The sequence below is a fragment of the Lissotriton vulgaris genome, chromosome 6 (assembly GCF_964263255.1).
Source record: "Lissotriton vulgaris chromosome 6, aLisVul1.2, whole genome shotgun sequence".
NCBI lineage: Eukaryota > Metazoa > Chordata > Amphibia > Caudata > Salamandridae > Lissotriton > Lissotriton vulgaris.
Genome location: NC_141694.1, coordinates 1,658,387,562 through 1,658,411,957, shown reverse-complemented (window position 1 = coordinate 1,658,411,957; position 24,396 = coordinate 1,658,387,562). Strand labels below are relative to the sequence as shown.

At 45.1% G+C, this 24,396-nt stretch overlaps 1 protein-coding gene and 1 pseudogene across 3 annotated transcripts in view; one reads left to right on the top strand and one right to left on the bottom strand.

Annotated features, from left to right (window-relative positions):
• UBR2 (ubiquitin protein ligase E3 component n-recognin 2) overlaps positions 1 to 24,396 on the top strand; it is a 1,804,160-nt gene that overhangs the window by 174,975 nt on the left and 1,604,789 nt on the right. The gene's annotated exons all lie outside the window — the stretch shown is intronic.
• Positions 402 to 22,574, bottom strand: LOC147709265 (uncharacterized; annotated as a pseudogene).

Sequence of the window (24,396 nt, the reverse complement as noted above, 5' to 3'; positions counted from 1 at the left end):
CCTTGTGACATAGTGGCCTCCCCACTTTTAAGTCCTAGAAAATCCCATATTGCTCTGGGTGTTTTTTCTGGCCCAAGGGAAAGGAAATAAGATTTTAGTGCTTCCCAGCACTTACACAGTCACGCAATGTCTGGGAACAACGTGAGCCACCGTGTTGGGACATGCCTAAACAAAGGCTGCCACTCTAGGTCCACAAAAGCGAAAAACTCTTTCAACTCCGCTGTCCGCTTTGCGGAAGAAGAGAAATGGCTGTAGACTTTAAGAACAAAAGATTCTACATCCATTGAAAGTCCATTAATAGCATGTTTAGCACAGTTATGCAGGATATGGGCAGAACAGTTTGCAGGCAGAATGTCTCCATTTGCTCCCTTCAAGAGCTGGAACACAGAATGATGTTGTCCTTAGTTGACACTTGCGTTGTCCCCACAGTATGCCGGGACCTGCTCTATTTTCAAACCATGGTTGTGTAATTTTGTGGTGATCTGCTGTGCAATAGCTGTAGCAATCTCTGCTGCATCTTCGTAGAAATCCAGCAGAGTGTAGGCCACACCAGAGGTGAAATTAAAGTGCCGCAACAAAAGTGGGTAGAGTTTAATGTTACCTTTGTTTGAGGCATCACTGCAAACTGAAAAATACCCATCTTTTAAGTCTTCTTATGCTTGCTGCAACGATAGAGGTGCAAGCACATTCACAGTGATGCTTGATGCCTTTGTGCGGCCACAGGATGCTTTCATCGCAATGGAGGAGTCTGGATACATTATTTTGCTGAGCTTGATGCCACAATCCAAGGAGCGGTAGGAGATGTGATGCTTCACAGCATGGTACACCTGAGTCACCTCAGCAGCTGTGACCTAAAATATAAAAAAATTATACACAGAGGTATAAGTGCACAAAGAAAATCTCTATTGGTGAAGAAAACAGTGGCACAATGGCGTTTAGAACTGCAAATTTAAACTAAAGTGTCAGCTGGTAATCCAAAAGCAATTAAGATGTGCTCTTATTATAAAACAGAGTGAGAAACGCGCGATAAAAGCAAATTGACTTGGTAAACCTATTCAGTTTGGGAGTCTTAGAGTGTGAGAAAGCAAGAAGAGTGTACAAGAATTACATGAAATATGTGTCACATTATGATGAAGCAAGCAATGACTTACTTTGGATATTTCAGGCTGGAAGCTTGGTTGCAGGTAAGATGCAATTGATGCCATCTTCGCTCTGCCTGAGGCATTTTTCTTATGCTGTGCTCCTGCCTCATGGGTTTTGATATCACGCTCTCCTCCATGGGCAATGGAAAAGTTTTTATTGCAGAGGTTGCACCTGACCTTGTACACATTTTCTGGCACCTTGTGGATGTTGCGGTGGGAAAGTTCCCATTCTGGTCTGTACTTCACAAAGCGCTTTTTTGCTCGTTTCTTGGGTGGCTCTTGCATGGAGTTTGCCTGCGATGTAGATGTTGCATCCGAATATTGCTCGCTGTCGGATGTGAAGAATTCCTCTGCAGCACCTTTGACTCGTAATCCGACATTGTATTTTTTACCTTAAAGTACTCTGTAAAATACCCAACACATTTGCTTGTATATTCATATTGTGTTCAACGAAGAAAATAAAACAAAACAGGCACTTAATTTCCTCTCACTCACTGGATTGCTCCCTCACCAATCCTGGCCATGGTGGAATATAAGGACTTTGATGAAGCCCAATAAGTCTTAAATGCTCCGTCTAACCAGGCCCCGTGTAGAGTTGAAAGCTCAAGTGAAAAAACACATGCATTAGGGTAAACTTAATAAAACAGTGCACTTACATTTGGCATGACCTACCCCATAAATCCCTAGTAGATTACAGAGTAGGGGTGTTAAACCTACCTATAAGTCCCTAGTATATAATAGGGCCTGCATTAGGGTAAACTATATAAAAGGGTGCACTTACATTTGGCATGACCTATCCTATAAATCCCTAGTAGATTATAGGGTTGGAGTATTAAACCTACCTATAAGTCCCTAGTATAAAACAGGGCCTGGCTGTTTTGAGGCCAGCAGCCCTTTCTGCACTTGCTTGTGTGCACTGCTGAGTGCCTGAGGCCAAAGTACTACTGCACTTTTCATAAATTGCCACCCCCAAAAAATACCCCACAAATGTCCACCTTGCAGGCTCTGTTAACCTCCCACTCACTGCGTCACCTTTTGTGGAGCAGATTTAGTAAAATGGCATGAAATATTGAGTGAATGGAAAAACGGACTGCAGGCCCATTTTTACATCAAGTCCATAATAAAAAATATTGTGTGATGCTATGCACTGAAGTTGGAAGGGAATCACAGCAGTTTAAGGTGAGGTCGACAAGCAGCAGGAAGAAAAAACATCCTTAGGTACAAGTAAGAAAAGTTCAGGGTAAGACTCAGTAGTACTACGCATAGGAAGAGCATGCTCTCCCACAATACATCTTTGAGATCCAAAAATGCAACTTTCTGAAAGCTTAGCAATCCAAAAATAACATCCACTTGTAATGCCACCTCACCACAGGAGTATGTATGTTGGGTTTACAGCAAATAAATTAAGGCATTCAGGATAGTGTAACGCTTGGTTGCCAGTGGCATATTCATATGTAACATTAGTGACCCGCTGTTGAATTTATAATATTGAAAACACACATCACTATCATGGCCTGAACAGTATCTGTAAACTCAGGTACAATTTGTACCAGCCTGCCTGTTTCAGTGATCTCGCCAAATAGGGCATCAAAGAGCTGAAATTGATAATAAATTCAAATGTGTTGTGAAGATTGACCCCCAAAATCCTTAAGATGCGACTTGGAATTCCACAAGGGGGAATATAGTATGACTGCATATGAAAATAAGAATAATCTCAACTGAAAGTATTGCAACTCAACCTAAGTAAATAAAAAATAGAATTAAACCACCAACAACGTTCAACTTGTCACCTCAACCAAAAATAACTCCACGTTCGAGGCATATGGGCTGCAGATGGTACATTATGAATAGATCGCCATCTGGTGTTGGGCTAGGATGATTGCACTTGTTTTTCTCTTGGAGAGTCTTTTGTAGCTTGGTGACTCCTCCTTTGGTTGCTAGTGCGCATGGGCATCGGCTCCATCCTTAGATTGTTTTTTTCCGCCATCGGGTTCGGATGAGGATTGAAGCGCTCCAGATCGACTTCGGAAAGAAGTGACTTTTCGGCGCGTATTCCCTTTCCAATTCGACGGTATTGTTATCGAACGCAATTTCATTTCCATTCCGACGCGTTTCGACTCCAACATCAAAGAAAAACTTTGATCTACGTCGACGAACAGGAGGCCTTTCTCGACGTGGTCAAGCCCGGAGTCCATGGAAAGGACTCCATTTAAGAAATGTCCAACGTGTGGTGCTAAGTTCCCACACAAGGACCTACACGAGGTGTGCAACCTCTGCCTATCGCCTGAACACGAATCCAGGGACTGCGAAGCCTGCGCAGCATTCTCGTCCAAGTCTACGATTAGAAACCGTCGAGCTCGAAGACACGAGGTTTCCAGAATGCAGTCGGAGGCGATCCCGGAGCTGTTCGAAGACCAGCACCTCGAAGAAGAAGAGGATCATGAAGAACAGTCGGGTCGGAAGGGGACGAGTCGGAGGTCGAGGAATTCGACGTTCAACAAACGTGAGTGACGACGTCCCCTTACCAAAAAACCGACCCCGTGCGGTAACGACCCCGCCTTCGAGCCCGGTCAAACCGCAGAAGAAAGTTTCCGACGCCCCGCATTCGGGCCCGGCAACGAAACCGAAACTAAAACCGAAACTCTCGGTCTCCCACCATGTCGGATCCGAGAAACGGTCGAAATCGACTTCGACACCGAAGCTTCATGCAAGGGAAAGCTCGGCATCGAAACATTCCATGTCGAAACCGAAACATGCTTCGACGTCGAAGACTCACTCGACACCGAAAAAATCGGACTCGAGCAAGTCCTCGGTGCCGAAAACACCGAACATTGACGATCGGAAGCAAAGGCACCTTTCGGAACCAAATGCTTCGGTACCGACACAGGAGCAACAAACTGATCCGAAACAAAAGATTTTGTTTATCGATCCACAAACTGGCAAAGTGGTGACGAAGAAGAGGAAGAATGAACAGCTAGAGGACAAAGCTCTTCCTTCTAAGAAGAGAACAATGGGGACAAATACAACTCCTCCTACTTCTCCTCGACCTAGAGTCACACCCTCTTCTCCTATTCCTCACACTATGCCAACTATTCCTCCACCAAGACCATCTACACCTCAGACAGATGTAGACAGTGATACAGGGGAGGGAGAACCTCATGGGGACGATGACACTATCCCAATGAGGAAGACCCATGGGAGCATTATGACGCAGGGTCAGATGATGACAACGACCCAGAGTTATATCCCTCAAAACCTTCACCACCTGATAACACAGGTTTTGTACAGCTCATTAATAGGGCAGCAAAATATCATAAGGTAGATCTACATACAGAACCTCAAGTAGAGGATTTCCTATTAGAGACACTACCTACTGCACAAAGAACATCAGGTACTCTACCTATGCTGAAGGGTCTTCTCAGTCACACAGCAGACATATTCAAAGACCCAGTGAGGGCTAGGGTGTTAAACCCAAGAATTGATAAAAAATATAAGGCAGCTCCAAAGGACCCAATATTTATCAAGGGGCAGGTACCTCTGGACTCGCTTGTAGTTTCAAACGCTTGCAAAAGAGCGAACTCATTATCTACAGGAGAAGCCCCTCCACCGGATAAGGAGTCAAAATTAATAGATGCATCAGGCAAAAGAGTAGTATCACAAGCGGCAAACAGCTGGCGCATAGCCAATACACAAGCGCTACTTGCACGCTATGATAGGGCGCATTATGATGAGTTAGAAAAGCTCATCACACATCTCCCTAAAGAACATCAGAAAAGAGCAGATCAGCTTATACAGGAAGGAAAGATAATAACTAACACTTCCATTAAGTGCGCCCTAGACGCGGCAGACACTGCAGCAAGATCGATCAACACCAGTATCATGATAAGAAAACCTGCATGGCTTAGAGTCTCAGGGTTCAAACAAGAAGTACAAACATCTTTATTGAACCAACCTTTTGATCAGAAGACACTTTTCGGCTCAGGCACAGATGAGACTTTAGAAAAGATGAAAAAGGACACAGAAACGGCTAAGTCAATGGGAGCATTACAACAGCCAACACAAAGGGGTTCCTTTCGTAGATCCACCTATAGAGGGGGTTCAAAAAGTACAGGAACAAGTCAGCAATCTACCTCTTTTACACCGACATCACCCAGAGGTAATTCAAGAGGCAGTTACAGAGGTAACAACAACAAGGGTAAAGGTCGCGGAAATAATAACAACCGCAACTCCCCAACCCCAAAACACAGTGACGTAATACAACCCCCCCCCCCCCCTACCTGTCTGGGAAAACATCACATCAGACAAGTGGGTGAGACAAATTATCCAACATGGTTATTGCCTAGAACTCACAGCTACCCCACCAAACATCCCCCCAGACAGCGTCCAATGAGTCAAGACCATCTAACATTATTAAAAGAAGTACTATCACTGCTACAAAAGCATGCCATAGAGAAGGTCCCAAAACATCAACAAGGGACAGGAGTATACTCTCTATACTTCCTAATCCCCAAAAAAGACGAGTCTCTAAGACCAATCTTGGACCTCAGACCTCTCAATGCATACATAAATTTGGAACATTTCCACATGGTCACGCTCCAACAAGTACTTCCTTTACTGAAGAAAGGGGACTTTCTTTCTACACTGGATCTAAAAGACGCGTACTTTCACATCCCAATTCACAAAGCCCACAGGAAATACCTAAGGTTTGTAGTGGAAGGACAACATTATCAGTTCAAAGTCCTTCCGTTTGGGGTCACAACGGCACCAAGAGTGTTCACAAAATGCCTAGCAGTGGTTGCAGCACACCTAAGAAGACTACAAATACATGTCTTCCCTTACTTGGACGATTGGTTAATAAAAGCCAAGTCACAAGAAGAATGCCTTCACAACACACAGAAGACCATTCCATTGCTGCACCACCTAGGGTTTACGGTGAACTACAAAAAATCCCACCTACAACCAAACAAGATTCAACAATACCTGGGGGCTACTATAGACACAAAGAGCCAAAGCACACCCCAATCCAATCAGGATACAAACAATGGTCACGTTGATACAAAGATTTCAACCACAACACTCACTACCAGCACGAGTGTTTATGCAGCTGTTAGGCATGATGTCCTCCTGCATACTACTAATACCACATGCCAGACTACAAATGCGTCCACTACAGGAGTGTCTAGCGACACAGTGGAATCAGGCTCAAGGTCAGATTACAGATCTGGTGTTGGTAGACGACCTTACGCATCGCTCTCTGAAGTGGTGGAACACAACAAACATTTCCAAGGGACGGTCGTTCCTAGAACCGATTCCACAAGTGATACTGACAGCGGACGCATCGCTCTCCGGATGGGGAGCGCATATGGACAAATACACAGTGCAGGGGAAATGGAGTGTGCAGCAAAAGAAACTGCACATCAACTACTTGGAACTACTAGCAGTATTTCTAGCATTAAAAGCTTTCCAAATGCAAATAACCAACAAGGCAGTCCTGATCAGAACAGACAACATGACTGCAATGTATTATATTCAAAAACAGGGGGTGACACACTCTCTCCAACTATCCAAACTAGCACAGGACATTTGGAGATGGGCCATTCCTCAAAAGATCTATCTGTTAGCAGAACACCTACCAGGAGTTCAAAATCAGAATGCAGACATCCTAAGCAGAGAGTCAGAACAAGTACACGAATGGGAGCTGCACGACCAGATACTGCAGCCATTCTTCCAAAGATGGGGGCAACCAGAGATAGATCTGTTTGCCAATCATCAGAACGCAACATGCCAAAACTTCGCATCCAGGTACCCACACCACCGGTCCCAGGGCAATGCACTATGGATAAATTGGTCCAACAAATTTGCTTACGCTTTTCCCCCTCTCCCACTAATTCCATTAGTGGTTCGGAAACTGCAACATCACTCAATGACAATGATACTAGTAGCACCCACGTGGGCAAGACAGCCGTGGTTCACCACGCTACTGCAACTCTCACAGGTGCCACATCAAAAGCTAAGATTATTACCCATGCACCTTACACAGAACCATGGAGAAATAATGCACCCAGATCCCAAACAATTGAACCTAGCGATCTGGCTCCTCAGGTCATAGAGTTTGGATATTTAGATTTACCTCCAGAATGTATGGAAATCATTAAACAAGCAAGACGGCCTACCACCAGAGCATGCTATGCAGCAAAATGGAAAAGGTTTGCTGTACACTGTAACAGTAATCACATCAACCCTCTGGACGCATCCACTAAACAGATTATTTGCTATTTACTACACTTGCAGCAATGTAACTTAGCATATACCTCTATCAGAGTTCATCTCGCAGCTATAGCGGCGTACCTACAAAACAGACAACATCTTTCCCTGTTTAAAGTACCAGCAATTAAAGCTTTCATGGAAGGACTCAAAAGAGTCATTCCACCAAGACTACCACCTTCCCCAGTCTGTAATCTCAACATAGTACTTACCAGACTAATGGGACCAAATAACTCCACATATTGAGTGGAGAAGTAAAAATGAGTGGAAAACGGGTTCCCTCTCTTTGTACCCTCTGTGCTGTTTACTCAAATTAAATTCTGTTAAGCTGCAATGTTATTTTCAGGGACCAGGACGTATTATTCATCATATTTGTGCCAGAGCAAGAGAGATAAGCAGAAAAGGGAGGAAGAGAAAAACAGGAAAGCAGTGACAAAGGAGGTATTACAAAGAATATTCAAGTGTAAATAGACAGGAAGTTTCGGGGGTGGAAGAAAGAGGCAGGAGGTGGAATCAAAACTAGCAGCTTGGTATTCTGCAACTACAGCATTGGGCAGCATTAGCAGTGGGTCCCTATAATAAAAAACTTGCACTTCAAACATTTTTTAGGAAACACTGTATGTCTGCTTCAGTGTAGAATAGGATTGCCTTTAGCACTCTGCAAAGACGTGCCTGACTCGGTCAATCATATATTCTTTTTTAGGTGCTTTATTTGATTTCCGTGTAAACTTCTGTACGATTACAGTACAACCAATTCTAGCAATTCCTTTTATTTATACATCAAATAACTGAGTGTTTATGACACAGATATGAAACTCTTTCAGGAATATGTTTCTTGATCATCCCCTTCTCGGTGTACCACCAGCAAATGGCAGGAAGGTTGGGAAGTGTTAAGTAAATAATTAAGAGATTATAGGAAGAAAAGCAGACATCGCAGTTTTGATCACCCACAGGGTTTTTAGGTTATATATGTATCTCTACCAAACAAAAGAAATTAGTCGGGATGCAACAGCAACTATAATGCATTTATGCATCAGTTTGGGAATCCTGGAATAATCAGGAAGAGGGACAAGAAAAGACAGTTGCGAAATGGACTCCTTAATGGGACATACAAAATGTGTTCCTGTTTGTCAAAATAGGTAATCCTCGTGCGGTTTTGAGTTTGAGTGGTCTGCTGGGCAGAGCGAACACCAAGACCATGGGCCCAGCATCAGGGTAACAGGAAAGCAAGTGGGGCTATCACAGGTGTCACCACAGAAAAGGGTTTATGCAGACCTCAGCGTTAACACCAAGCACATTAAATTATTCAAGAGCAGGGTGGGCTTTTAAACTCCATGATAATTTTACTGGTAAAACATTGAGAAAATGTGCCGATGCTTTTTTTGGAAAATAAATGTACATACGCCAATACTGCATTTAAAAAAAAGTTTGCATAAACAGTCCGACTGAAGTAAAAATCAAATTACGCTCATGATAAAAGTCAACACATTTTTTACCAGTTGTTGCGCTTTGTATTTGGATTTTTTAGAACATGTATTAACTCAAACTAGTGCTTGAACTTACCGATCACGAAATTGGAATGCGGTGGTTTTTGGTCGGTACGTGGGTCCACGGTAGCCTGGTGGTGATTCCGGTCCGGGTCTTCCTCCTCTGGCAGACTGGCAGTAGCAGCACACGGGAGCCTACAGGTCAGGGGTCGAGTCCAGGTCCCGAAAATTTAAAAAAAGGTAAAGGCTCGCAACGTGCTCTGCATGTCCAGAAGTACCATGGCTGGGCACTCTAAAGTTGTTCTCATTGGCCCTGAATCAGGACCAATGAGAACACGCCTGCAGGTGTACCAGCAAGCTCTAGGATTGGCTGAGGGCTTTCAAGCCAATCTTAGATGCTTTGTTAGTTCTCCACCGCAAACATTGGAGCAATGGTTGGCAAAAAAAGGCATATGATTGGCTGTCAAGCAACAACAGCTAAAATTACGGACAAATGGCGTCCGTTAGGGAAACCTTCACGGACAACGGATAGACGGCTGAAATTACGGACTGTTTGTGAAATTTACGGACGGTTGGTCACCCTAATTATATTACATGTAAAGGCATATCTTCATGAGCAGCTATGCCCCTGTGTTGTCTAGTTCAATTACTGAATGGCACAAGTGAACAGGGAATCCATTTCAATTATCCATTTAGGCTTCTCGCTCTGTGTTGGAGTCCAGGATTGGAGAGATGGGAGTAGATGTTGAACTGCTCCATCAGGACCTTCACAATGTCATGGAGCATGTTTCTGGCTTTGAAGGCAGAGATCACACCTAGAGGACTCTGTATCACCCCTGAAGTCTGAGGTGGCTCGCTTGACAATAGCGTCCCAGAACCTAGTGATCCGAGAACACAGAGAATCAAGCCTGGCGAAACAATCTCTGTTTCGTTGGGCTTCTCTGGGTGGGTCGAGGGAACAGTCCCTGAAGACTTTCTTGAACAGTGGATATGGTCATGGAACTCAGAGAGTCTCCTCACAGCATGCTGCGTGGTAGAGCGCCCCCCGCCCCTCTACGGTTTCCTCCTCGTTCACTTATTGTGAAGATATTGAACTTCAAGGATAGGGACCTAGTCCTTCGTTCGACCTAGCCTCTACATACTTTCAAAGACACTGGTATTGTTTTTTCCTGATTATACACGCCTGGTCCACGCCAGTGGAAGTCTTTTGAGGCCGTCAAGCTGCAACTGTGAGCACTGGACTTGCGGTACATGCTTCTTTTCCTGGTCCGGCTCCGAGTGATTCACTTGGGCAAATCCTTATTCTAGGATACTCCTGAGGTAGCCTGGGAGTAGACTACAGAGATCCGACCGACAAATAGGCTCCCTCAAGCTCCACCCCTGGGCTGGTGGATCCCCCTCCAGCTGCACTACAACTGCACCCAGGCCCAAGAGAAGGGGACGGGGCTGAGAGACACAGAAGTAATTGACCCCTCACCCCTGGTGGACTTGCCAGAGGCCTCCCCTGATGTCGCAAGTGGGAACTGATGGGGCCCGAATTGGAGCGAGGATCCTTGTGGAGACTTCTGCCTTCCTTGTATTCTATGTCCTTGAGCCAGCAGCTCTGAATCCTGTCTGATGAGGGAGTTCTGGAGGGGCGCTGTTTATATGAACTCTACAGTTTGCTTCCTATGTGTGTGGTTTTTATGTTGGGGCGACAGATGCTTCTTGGGTGGCAGCTTGGGTTGAAGGGTTGGTTTAGGGTAGGTTTTGCGTGTTGCGGCCCATTCGTTTTGGTTTCAGGATGGCTGTGACCCTTGTTCTCTCTTACTCGCTGGGGTCCCCATAGGCACTCCCTGACCCCTAGGACAACATTGGATATCTGATAGCCTTTAAGGTTATGACATGGCATGTCAATTGCCTTAATAACCGCATAAAGCGGTGAGCTGTTTTGGACTTCTCTAAACACCATGCACCAGACATACGTCTATTCGGAGACGCTCCTTCTAGGCACCCAGTGCCTTTTCCTATCTAGATACGAGTATGACAAGATATACCATGCTGGGCACACCAGAGACGTCCGTGGGTAGTTGTCCTGATCCTCAAACGTCACCCTATGGTGGTCGCCCATAGCTCCTCGGACTCGCGGGGTCACTATGTGGTAGTGGAGGGCATGGTCAATGGGCAGTCTCATAATATACTGACCTTTTACATTCCTTCCCAGTTATCGGGCCCCACGCTGACTGCTGTGCAACAAGTAATAGTGGGATTTCCCCTAGGGGTCACCATTGTTGAGGTGGGATTTCATTATGCGGATGTCCTTTACAGCCAGACACCTCGAGGGTCTGGGCCGAACCCCAGTCATTCACCTTCCGCCTCAAGGATTGGGCAGCCAGCCTCAGTGATGTATTGTGCACCTGGCACCCTCATACACTCGCCTTCATGCACACTTCTGCAGCTCACAAGACTTGCTCCCGTATTGACTTCATTTTATTGCAGCCTCCGACTTATTACTCACAGAGGGTACGGAGATCCTACCACGGGGTATTTCGGACCATGCCCCAGTAACGGCCATGAGCTCCAAGGGGAACGCCCAGTTTGCTGCCTTAACACGTGATGTCTTATGGACAGCACTGCAGCAGAATTCCTGGCCCAGGAATTCTATGATTTCCTGGAGTGCAACATGGGCTGCGTGACCTCGCCAGGGATCCTCTGGTGGGGGGAGAGGGGGCAGGGCATATATTCAGAGGGTTTGAGTGTACCCACTTCCATAATCAGGACCGACCGAAGGCGTCCCAGATCATGGAGCTGGAAATCCGCATCGCACTGGCTGAAGCCCAGTCAGACATGAAAAATCTTGATCTGCATCAACTTGCTCTGGATAGGTTCTCACTGTGATAACTTGGCCTGGACGAGGCCAGATGGTGCTGGATGGTCTCTCAGAATAGAGTTTACATATGGGGAAACAACACTAGTAAGCTGCTGTCCTGGCTGGCCTCCTGGGGCCTGCCAGACAGGGTGGTGCCTAGCAGCCATGATCCTGACCGAGGGATAGTTCCTAAGACCCGAGAGATCGCAACGACCTTCGCTGATTACTACCATGTGCTGTGCACACATTGCCCATGGGCCCCACTTGAGAATTTCTCACCATTGATAGTGAATTTACCGTTGAGTTCCCTTGACAGGTCGGCCACAACACAGCTGGACGAGCCCCTGACCATTGAGGAGGTGGCTGCTGTCCTGTCAGCCATGAACTCTGGCTTCCTGGTTGAATATTCTAAGAAATACTGCACATCCCTTACGCCTCACCTGCTGGCCCCGTATAATGACTTGCTAAACATTGGCTGCTTCCCCTCAGACCTTAACAGCTGCCATAGTGGTCCTGCACAAAACATGTAAATCCCACACAGACTGCGCTTCCTATCTGCCGATTTCCCTTTTCTTTTTTTTTTTAACTCAAACTTTTATTGCATTTTTATTTTATCATAATAGACAATGTTGCAGGAGAATGATGACGATCATATTAGTATGTATAATTGAGTGTTAGACACACATATCATCCTATTGAGTATTTTACAACATCGTTGAGCTTATACCGGATCAAGTACCGATAATGAACAAAAAATCATTTACTTGAATTTCAAACCCCATCCACCCGGATCCCATCCCAAAATTGAAACTACTGTGTGACACTAAATGGCCATCAATATAAGAAGGGGAGGGTGAAGGGGGAGGGCCGGAGCACCCATGTGGGTGTTTTGTGTCAGGTTTATAAACCTAGCAAACACAGGTGATTATGGGAGCCACACTGTAGTATTTAACAAGTGAGGAGTATAATGCCCGATTTCCCTTACAAATTCGGAACTCAAAATATATGCAAAGGTGTTGTCCAATTGTCTACATCATGCGCTCTCTGCTCTAATTCACCCTGATCAATGCAGGTTTATTCCCCCACGCACTACTTGGCACTGTATTTGCAAAGTGCAAGTGGCGGTGGTATACGGTCATCTACTTCACTGCTCAAATGCTCTCCTTCTCATAGATTGAGAAAGTGTTTAATTCCCTTGACTGGGACTTCCTTCGGGACATCCTGGCCCAGATGAGCTGCCGACCCCCGGTTCATTTCGTACGTTTGGACCGTATGCATGGGTCCCACAGCGCATATTAGCCTCAACGGCTCCCTCTCTGGGGATTTTCCGATCCAATGGGGGACTAGACAGGGTTGCCCCCTGTCCCTCCTTTGTTTCAACCTAGCAATTGAGCTGCTTGTGACCTGGGTCTACTGCGACACTCCTCTCCGGGGGTTCCACTGGAAGCCAGGAATCGAGTAGGATTGTATCACACTTTATGCGGACGACATTTTGCTCATCTTGAATGACTCAAAAGCACTAGGGGCCCCAGAATACTACATATGTACACTCAAAGTCCTTGCTTTTCCCATTGATTGGCCCTCTCCACGACCATAGATGGTGGGCCTCCATCCTCCTTAGGCATCTTAGCTTCCTTTTATTTGGGCATGTTAATTTCCCCTCTATCTGACCTGGCCTGCTTGCTGACTTTGAAGACCTTGATAACGTATATGCATGGTGATATGGACCTTCAATATTATTGGCAAGATTGCCTTATTCTAAATGATGGTGCTGCCACACTTTGTCTGTTGTGCAAAATTTCCTCCATGTCATTTACAGGACTTGATTTCTCTCCGTTCAGGCCATGGTGGGGCCATTCTTGGGGGCTTACAAAGTTCCTTGTAAGTGCGTTCAGTCAAGCTTTGAGGACGGCCTAGTGGCGGCAGACTTTCGTCTGTACAGCTGGGCCTCACAAATGCGGGTACTGATGACTGATTATTTGGACGCTATGAAGACCTGGCTTATCGAGGGGAAACCTCCCTTCAACCCTACTGGACTTGAAAACAATGATCTTTACGACCTGGCGCTTGGCTGTGCAGTTGGCTGGTTGGAGAGGCTGGGCTATACTCCAGACACCCCTGTGGAGGCCTACTTTGCTCCATCATGTATCTGGCCTGGGGAGGTTTGGAACATGGGATCTGATCAGCGTCTCCATCCTGGGGGATGTGTGGTAGGGCTCTCGCATGTGATCAGATTTGCAAACCGAGTTCCATTTGCACCACTCGCAGTTCTTCAGGTTCTTACAGCTCTGAGACGCTCTGTCAGCACATGGGCCACTATTGGAGGAAGCACCTAAATTTAGTCCTGTGGAAGGCAAGATCCTTATGGGCCAGTTGGGGTAGAGAGGGTCTCCCAAATATACGGCTTGCTGGTTGCCAATGCACCAGACTTGTTTGGTGGTCTCTGCACTAAGTGGGTGGCCTGGGTTGTGCTCTGGAGGATGGGGAGTGGAGGGATGTTCTCCTGGCTCCAAAGGAGCTGGTGATTTCATCCCGCCTCTGCACGATCAAGGTAAATGTTCTCCATGCTACTCACTTGACGCCACTCCAGTTGTTGAGAGCAGGCCAAACCCTCTTATAATAGATGTGGCGCAGAAAAAGCTGACTTGTAGCATGTGATCTGGTCATGCCCTGTTATACAGCTTTATTGGTCCCGATGAATGTTTGCCATAGATTGGTTTTCTGGGTCTGTAAGAAGACTGTGGGGGGAGGTGCTCAGAAAGATATCTTGTGGGGGTTTGGTTCCCTACTTGGCAAAAGAGACATTTCCTGGAACTGATATACTTAACACTAGCCTGAATTTGGGGGCTTGGCAGAGGGAAATGGACTGGTGTTCCAAAGGGGAAGAGCCATTGTATATAGCGAGGAGATGCCCTGATAAGCATCACAAGATATGGGGTCCTTGGTGAGAGCATGTTGGGCTTTAGGGCATGCAAGTGCTTATGTTCATGTGCTCCTTAATCAAGATGTCACAGCCGAATGGTATGTTTTGTTTATTTAGTCCTTTGTTCTTGCATTTATTGCTCATTCATGCATATCAAAACAAATATTTTATATAAAAACAATGTTTTTTAATCTGTAGTCCAAGGCCCGACATTATGACCGGATTCACCCTTATACGTTTGTCCCAAGTTTAGTACCACATAACAAAGATAGGGCCCCATTTGCCTTTCCGCTCCAGTTTCCACTGCACCCTGTTCTATTGCAGCTGCGGGCCATCCATCGGCTTGTTTTGCTGCTAAGGGGAACTTCGTTAGTTTTTTGTTTCACTAATGTTTACCACAATGTCAGGATTGTGGCTAGTGACATACTTAAAAATGACTTCGGCAGTCTGTATGACTTTCCAAGCCGTATAATATCTCACAGCTGCCTGCCTGTTACTGAATGGCCCTTATGCACCCTTAGTATATCTCATTCCCCTTTTTATCATTCTACTGTAGCTCTAAGTTAGGTAACCTCATAATAAATGTGCAAGCTCCGTCACACCATGCACCTTTTATTCTTTCTTGTTGTAACAGTCTTGTGGAGAGTCTACACAGTGTTCTGCCAAATAAATTGTGTGAGACAAGTCGGTAAGTGATCCAGAAAGACTCCCTCCATTGGAATGGGAAATTCCTGTTACAGGTATACAAATCTTGGCAGGACATTCATTTTACTTACAATTTATAGTGCTAACCATGTAACATAAAGATGGGACCATCTATTCAGGTCTTCCTTGAGTTCGTTTATAAACGCTGTATAGTGTATCCTAAATGTCTTTCACGTTTGGTGTAAGCTTGACCGCCAGATATTCAATGCACCCCTGTGCACACCTAAACAGGTATCTCTTTTGTAGCTCATTTACTGTACAGTGCCCCAAAGATAGATTCAATATTTCAGATTTATCAGATTTGATATTATACCCTGACACCCTCTCTAATTCTTTCAAATCCTAATTTACTGCCATTAGGGATCTCTCCAAGGATCGAAGAATCAGGAGAACCTCATCCGCGTATAACAATTTTATAAGCTCATGGCTCCCAAATGTGATTCCCTGTCCTTGCGGCGAGGTTCTTATCTTGCACACTAACAGTGCCTTACTTAAGGTAAGAAGCATTGAGGACAAGAGACACCCATTTCGAGTCCTCCTCCCATTATTTACTTGCTACAGTAGCCCTCTATTAACCCCTTGGGTGCGGCCGCGATTCTGCGCCTGTACGGCGTTTTTCGAAGTGGGCGGGTTCATGACGGTCCCCAGCTGTCATCAGCACACGGCCACCGCGTTGCCTGGGGGCCGTCATCAGCATAGAATGGGTTAAGAGAGTTCCTTACCTGTGTTTGTTTGTAATTAGCCATCACCATGTTGACAAATTTGGGACCCATTCTCATCTCCTAGCGTCATATCGTGTAAAAAGGACAGTTTACCTGGTTGAAAGCCTTTTTCTACATCTAAAGCCAGCCAGCAATATTGCAGGTAGTTTTTTCATGTGTACCTTTTTGAGTAGATGGGAAAATCCATTAAAAGTTTTTGAGGGTCAGAATTCCCCCACCCAACCCACCAACCCCCAACCATATACTGGTCTAGGTCAGGATTGGCTAGTTCTGGGAGGGTCCTTTCATCCTCATCGCAAGTATCTTTGTATATAATTTTTTGTCTATATTAAGGAGGGCTATCGGTATATGGCATGAGCATAGTTTGTTTTTTACATCCCTGCCTGTTTAGAAAGAACCATAATAGTTGCCTCTTCCATTAAAGGTGCCACTCTGCTTTCCTCTACACAATAGTTAAAGAGGGTAGTTGGTCTATGGACTAGTCTGATAGTGTAGAATCTATAGAAGGCTCTAATAAACCTATCTGGGCTATGTTAGGCTTGAGCACATAAATTGCCTTTCCTACTTCTTCTACCTAGTGGGTGCTCCCAGTTCCTTCCCTTGGAGGGTTGTAACTATCCTCTTTAAAATATGTCTGAGACCATTCTTGATCACAGTGTTCCTCCGACATAGTGTGGTGCAACATTTCTTTGGTTTCAGCTGCTGATGTCAGTCTATCCGTTAGTTGCTGTGATCATATAATCTCTCTCCCGTTGACCTTTTAAAAGTTTAGCCAGTAATGTCCCTACCTTATCTTCTGAGACATGTGCACTTTGCATCAGCTGTAAGAGGATAGTTTTATCTCTGTTAGTATATGCAACCCGCAAATTCTCTCAGATCCTAATCACCATCCAACGCAGGGATACTGGGGATTGGCCTTATCTTGATTCTTCGGATCCCTTAGATCTTCAAGTTTTCGGGTTGCTAAAGCCCGAAACTTCCTCTGATGTACTTAAAATCTAAACAATTTCTTCCATATGACTGCATCAAAGGTGGCCCATAACCCCTTTTTTTTACCACTCCGTTGCCGTCTGCTTCGAAATAATTTTCTGCCTGTTGCCCTAACTCTGGAATAGGGAAGTCTTTTCTAATTGAAATGTAATATGTCCACTCTAAACAGTCCAGTCTGGCTGTTTACTACACCCACTCCTTTATCCATAAACTCTTGAGGGAGGTGCATGCCTTGTTCATTTGGGCACCACCAATGGGCCCCCACTGTCTTTATCTGCATCCGGACTTTCTTCTCAAATTGACCCTTGAAGAAAGTGCACAGATAGGGTTGCTTCCCCACGCAAAGCCTCTCCGATTTATTGGCGTACCTTTGCTGACTGATGTATTATTTGGGATAGGCTTAATATCTACATTCCTTGTAATTGCAAAGCCCCATCGATCTCCTAGTCCTTTTCTCCTCCCACTGCTGCACCCAAAAAGCCCCACTTCTGTCTCACCACCAAACAGCCTCTCACTGCGCAGCTGTCTTTTTTGGCAGTGTTGAGTGTGCTGGCTTGTTCCGCCCACCCACTTTTCTCTCTACTGTTATAGGGGCTCGGAAGTCATATTGGCAGAGGGGGTGACCTGCACTCACACCACTCCGATCTGCAGTGCTGTGAGGACTTCAAAACATGGTTTCCTTGTTTTCAGCTGAGATTCACAGGTGAAGACAGGCAGGGGAGGAGAACTCCTATGTACTTGGCATTGGGCACCTTTTTCTATTACCTATGCTGTTGTATCACAGTAAGCCTGTTACTGGGTCTGGCTGGCTCTTTCTGGCTATATTCTGCATGGGTATAGGGACGGGGTTGGGGAGCGGCAGCAGTTTATATATGTTGCAGGCCAGGCGCCGCCACTCATTTTCAGGCTCTCTATTGTATTGAACGCTTATGGCTAACAATGGATAGATGGATGGATGGATGTTGATAGCCAAAGCAGATCTTGCCTTTGCATGCTGGTGTAATGGTTATTATGATTTTTATTACAAACATATGGCACAAAAAGGATGCCATATGGTTACAATGAACATTTTAGATGTACACCTAAATTAGAGGTCTTAAAACTTTTTTGCTCTGATCCCCCCTTAAGAAAAATGTTTTGAAGTTGGGCCCCTCCTCCAAAACTATATGGCAAGGATTTGAGGAGTGGGAGGAGGAGGGATGATCACAGGGAAAGGGGATCATGAGATCATTTCAGGGGTGCTTTTCTGCAGCTCACAATCCACACTAAATGTGCTTATGTATAAAAGCAACGGAATCAAACAAGAACCGAATTGACAAAAAACTCTACTGCACATAATTGGGGTGCTGTGGGCCCCAGTGCACTCCACCTGCTGTACTTAATAATAGCTGTAGCCCTTATAAGCAGGCTATCACCTCTTGTTTCACTCCTTCCCCACCATGTCTGCCAATCACTTCAATCTTGAAACAAGTCTGGTCTCTTTCTGAAAGAAAATGAGCTGCTGCATGCTGCACCCCTTTTTTGTGCCAAGGGCGCCATCTGCCCTAATGAAGCAAGAAGAATGAACCCCCATGCCCACTTTGTATTGCAAAGCATTCATAATTATGATGTAGTGGGCTCCTGGGCCAAAGTGTCACTGCACCCGTTTCACCAATGATAGGTACTGCCTTGCTGTCACCTCAGATGTTTGTTAGCAACTTGGGCTCTCATCTCAACCATCCCATCTCTCATCATCCAGGTCCCTCCTATCTCTGTACATATCGTAGGACATTATGAGACTTTTTTAAAGTGCCATGTATTTAAAAAAACTCACATTTCTGACCGAACAGTCACATTGTTATTGCGACTATGATACCTTTGTTGTACTGTAGCTAGCCTCAACGGCTAGGGCGCTCGACCTCAGACCTGGGGAACTGGGTTTGAGTCTCGGTAATGACACTAAACCTCCTGTGATTCTGGGCAAATCACTTAATCTCCCCGTGCCTAACAAAAATGAATGTGTGTCCTCGTGTGATGTAACTGGTGCTATGTAAAGCGCTCTGATACCCGATTCGGGTCAAGTTCGCGCTATATAAAACTCTGCAAACCCTAAGCCACTTCTTTTCAGCTAGACCATGGCTGCTTGTCCACATCCACCCCTGAGAGCCAACACCAGTACTCACAGCTTTGATAGTTTTTGGCTGTCCCTGCCAGTGAAAGGATAAGGAAAAAGTCAGACAGGTAGACACACATTTGTAATAAACCTTATACATATATAGTGCATGCACACACACTTTTACTCTCTTACATGTGCAGAGGAAATAACACATATAAATATGAAGCTTTCTCTGAGACACGCACAATCACACACACAAGCACACACACATTTTAAATTGCCCTGCTACATATATAGCTCTTTTTCCTACACACAAACACCTACACACACAAAGAATCAGAACCAGAATACATCTACTATACAATTAATTAAAATCCTTACAACAGCATACCTTTCAACAGTAAAATGCGAAGAGAAATAAATCGCACACTTCCTCCCACTGGAATACACCTTAACACTGTGTAAAGACTGCATCTATGGGCAGCCACGAAGACGGAAAAATCACTCTCGCATGAATGCAATCAAATGTTTAAATTCTGGTCCTAGAATGTGTGAGATAAGCAATCTTCCATGGATGAAATTTAAGTGCTCAAGTGCTTTTCAATGTTCAGCTTACAATGCCTCATGCAGTAAATTTAACAAGCATTTGCAATTCTATAGGTCTCGCATTAGGAAAGTTTGAGCTATTGGTATTGTAAATGACCATTATTTTATTTATGTGTTGGTTTTGAAAATAGCTAAATTAATAGCTTCGTCATTTACAATGCCAATAGTTTAACTTTCTCAAATGTGACACCTATAGCATTTGCAATGCAATATGTGTTGTATTTACGTGACTTAGATGTATTGATATTACAAATAACAAAGTCTTTAAAAAATGTTTAATAATTAATACTTAAATAAAAGTTATTGTGTTTTATAATGGCAATAGCTTAAACTTTTGTGAAGATTATGTTCAGTGTATTTTATTGTGACGCAAATCCAAGAACAGAAGTGAAATATTAACATCTTTTTGTGACATTTGTAATAAAGCTTGAAACATTGGCAGAACATATTTGAACCAGTTGTTGTTGATTGGTTGCACAGATTGATGTTGTGGTGGCGCAGAGTGATGTGGTGGTGACGAGTGATGCTGTGGTAGCGCATAGTGATGTTGTGGTGCCCCTGAGTGATTCTGTGGTGGTGCTGAGTGATGCTGTGGTGATGCGATAGATAGATAAAGTGAGTGCGATGGATAGAGTGAGGGCGATAGATAGAGGGAGGGCGATGGATAGAAAGAGGGAGGGCGATAGTTAGAGTGAGGGCACAGGGTACTGCCCCTAGAGTACCCTATTCCTGCTACAAGCAGCACACAGCATTGATGACACATGAGCTGTACTGCAAAAAGTGTACATTTGTGGTCCCTGAGGATCAGTTTTTGCCTCTTTGCTCTAAGACAGCAAAAGTGAGAAAGAGCGAGAAATAAATAGAGATAGAAAATGTGAGAGAAACATTAGAAGAAGAGGGGAGAGAAAGAGACAGAGAGGGAAGGATGACAGAGTGGAGAAAACAATGTAAGAGAGTAAGAAAGAAAAATAAGGCAAGCAGAGAAAGATAGGATATGAAAATAGAAGAAATAAATGAGGATAAATAGATAAAGAGGCAAAAGAAAGGCGGTGAAGGAAAAAGATACATGAGAAGAAAATGAAAGGAAGAAAAAACGAAACTGTGAAATAAACGAATGAAAGGAGAAGAAGAAAAAAGAATGACAGAGAAAGGAATAAAGAGAAATAAGGAAATCCGAATGGAGAAAGAGGAAAGAAGGCAAGAGAAAAAAGACAACAAGAAAAGGATGGGGGATTAAGGCAAGAAGAAAATGAGAGGTACAAAGGCAAAGAGAGAAGAAGTTAAAATAAAATAAAATGGGAAAGAAACAAACCATGGTTACTTAGTGCTAGACCCCACTGTGAAATATCGCAACCCTTTAAAATCAAAATTTGTGAAAATAAAGCGTGGTACAAAATCGTTTTTGGGGTTGGTAATATGCAAAAGATCACATCTGGAACACTCTGTCCTCCCCCTTTGTCTGGGATTGAGGCAGGAGATGTGTTTGTGTTCCCTGTCTCTCCAATAAAAACAACATACATGAAAAAATACCAGTTCTGCAGCTGTCCCAATAAATGTCATGTCAGGCTGGGATAATAAACAGTGTGTGTGTGTGTGTGTGTGTGTGCTTTGCGTGCATTTCCTTATGTATGATGTGCTTTGTTGCTGGAGTGCTGCATGCGTATGTAATATGTGCGCTTTGTTGATGCGTTGTCTCTGCTGTGCATGCGTGCGCATGGATGATATATGCGACTAATGTGAGAATTTAATTGGTCATATATGTGCGTGGGGTGGTGACGTTTTTTGTGTGCCGGGTCTTTGGTTTGTGCCCACAGTGTATGCTGTGGGCATGTTTTCTTTTATGTACGCATGATGTGTACGTTATGACAGAATGTGTGTCCTGTGTGTATAAGCTGTGTTTGCAGGGCACGTAGTAATGGTGTGTGCTTGTGAGTATGGGGTTGCTAATGTAGATACACTGCCCTGGTGGGGTGACTAGTGTATGTTTTCTCTCGTTGTGTGTATTGTGCTGGTAAGTCTAGTGCTAATGTGTTTTATCCCAAGCGTGTTGGTGCTTATGGTGTAAGTGGTGTGTATTTGCTGTATGTGCGTGTGTGTAACGGAGGCGGGAGGAAAGGCCTGGAGACGTGTCTTGGTTGCAGGTTGATTTATTTTAGATAACAGAAAGTCAGTGCAGGTTTTGCGAGTAGACACTCTCCTAGGTGAACGGCTTCTATCCGTCTGCTTTCTCCTCCGCGGAACACCTTCTGCCTGCTGTATTCTGGTGGGACTCCTCCGGGGTCTCGTCCCGATCTACTCCGTGGTGCAGGGTCATGCTCTAGGCGGGGGAAAAAGGTGAGGAGAGGAATCAGTCCGGGTGCACTACTATATAGTGTAAAGGGGAGGGAGTGAGGGAGACACCATTTGTGATACAGCGCGGCGTCAGGTGCTCGGGGGAGAGGGAATTCAGTGAAGGGAAGGGAACACTGGGAAATAACCAAGGGAAGCAGTCAAGTTACAGACTCGCCCTTACGTCCCACCCAACCCGCTATACGGTCTCGTACCTCGCGGAGCCACACACCTCCTCCTGGCGTGCGGCTCGTGATGTCGTTGGCCTTCTGGCTCCAGTACCACCGACAGTTCTTCACTCTGCTTCCCGACTCCCGTAGATCTTCCTTCGGTTTTCGTCTGCTCCGCTGATTCCGGTACCCTTCCAGCCGTTCCGTCCTCCTCCTGCACTTCTCCAAATGGCTTATCTCCTTCTCGCCTCCAATCGCCTCCGGTGTACAAGCACACCTGATCCTTGTGGTCATCGGCTTTTGACGGTACGTCTTGTTCCACCCACTCTCCCAGCCCGGACCAGTTAAAGGGGCCGTACTCCTCTTCCTCGTCAGAAATACACCACGGTTCGCCGGACTGTCTCCATTCAGGCTGCTGCGGAGAAAAGAGGGGGGGGGGGGTCACGGGGTAAGTCACCAATAGGGGTTGCACGGGTCCTCCTTCGCTGGGGCAGTGTGTCCCCCTGGTTACAGTGTGTAAGATGTGTGTGTAGTGGAGTTTGTGTCTATGGTGAAGTACTCTTCTGCTAGTATTGTGCTTTGTGTGTTAAACAGTGGGTGTGTTTGCATACTTGGGTGTGGTGATGGGTGAATGAGTACATTGCTGCTGGTGAGTTTGTCGTGCTATGTGCGCATGTATTTGTGCTGCTGGTAATGTGTGTGGGGGAGGGGAAGGGGCATAGCAGCGAGGCGCGTGACCTCTTTCTCCAGCAGATAACGAAGTCGTCCAGGGAACGATTTGCTTACACACCCAGACAGGGAGATCATAATTTGGGGAAGTTAAACAACTACATGGGATCCTCCCTCTGACTTGTTGCGGGTACAGCAGTATTTGCCATTCTGTTTTATCAGAGTAAGCTGTAGAGCCCCCATGTTCCTGCATTCTAGTGTTGTGTTCTGACGAATGCAGGCTGGTAGTAAGGCTTCCTCCTTCATTGCTGGCTGTCGACTGAGTGTGATCAAAGAAAGTCCAAGACCCACAATAGGCGTTCTTGCACCTCTCGCAGTCAAAGTTTAAACAAGCTCTGGCACTGCGCGGAGGGGGGCTGGGGAGCGTTTCCCTTTGAACTACCACAGCCCGAAGCAGAGAAGGAGGGCACTGGATGGACGACAGGAAAGCTACTTTGTGATGTGGAATGAGAGGCAAAGATGACGTATCCCTCTGTAATTGGTCAGCCGCTTACACCTTCGGACTGATGACCTGGTGTGGATATGTTGGAGATAGGGTCGTGAAAAACAGTTTTAGGTGGAGCTGTTGATGCAGAAAATAAACATCAAAGGAGAGAAAAAATGAGCAATAGATGGTAAATAATAACCGAGGCGATCGTATGCACATGTTGCCCGGCAAGTGCAGACCGAGGCGACCATAGGCACATGTTGCCCGGGAAGTGCAGGAAGAATTTGGTGCTAGGAACGTGCATAGGACAACATTCATATCTTGTTGAAATAAAAAACACCTTCGACTGTCTATGTTATGATTACAATGGTGAACCTTTCACAGGAAGTCACAATTGTATCCTCTGTACATCTCCTCTGCCCCCGTGCTCTTGAACAACGTAAGCACTTCAGCCCAGCCCACAATTCTGAAACAGTCTAATTTGCATCTCCTGCCGTACATGTGAACACTTAACTTTTCAAACTTAAGTTGATACTGTTTTATAGTGTATGTTAAAATAGTTCAACAAGCTAGAGTCATTTGTGATAATTACCACGCATGCCACAGGCATCGTATTTAAATATAGACGTTCTAACTTTCAGTGCGTTTTTTTAAAAATTTAATTCTTGATATACCACTTCAATACCCTGGGTCAAAGGGTGGTAGAACTATTCTCTCTGTAGTATAGTGCTACATGTGGAAATAAAACCATTTACACTACCAAAACGATTAACGGAGTAATACCGGAGGAAGTGGCATTTAACAGGCACCTGCGCATATTCTGTTTTCCCAACACTTGCGCACGTTATTCTTAGTAAAATTGTATTTATAATGCAGGTGACACATCAGTTGTACAAATATCCATCAGTTCAGACATTGCCGTGCAACACACATGCTGGTAACTTTTATAACTTTACTTAG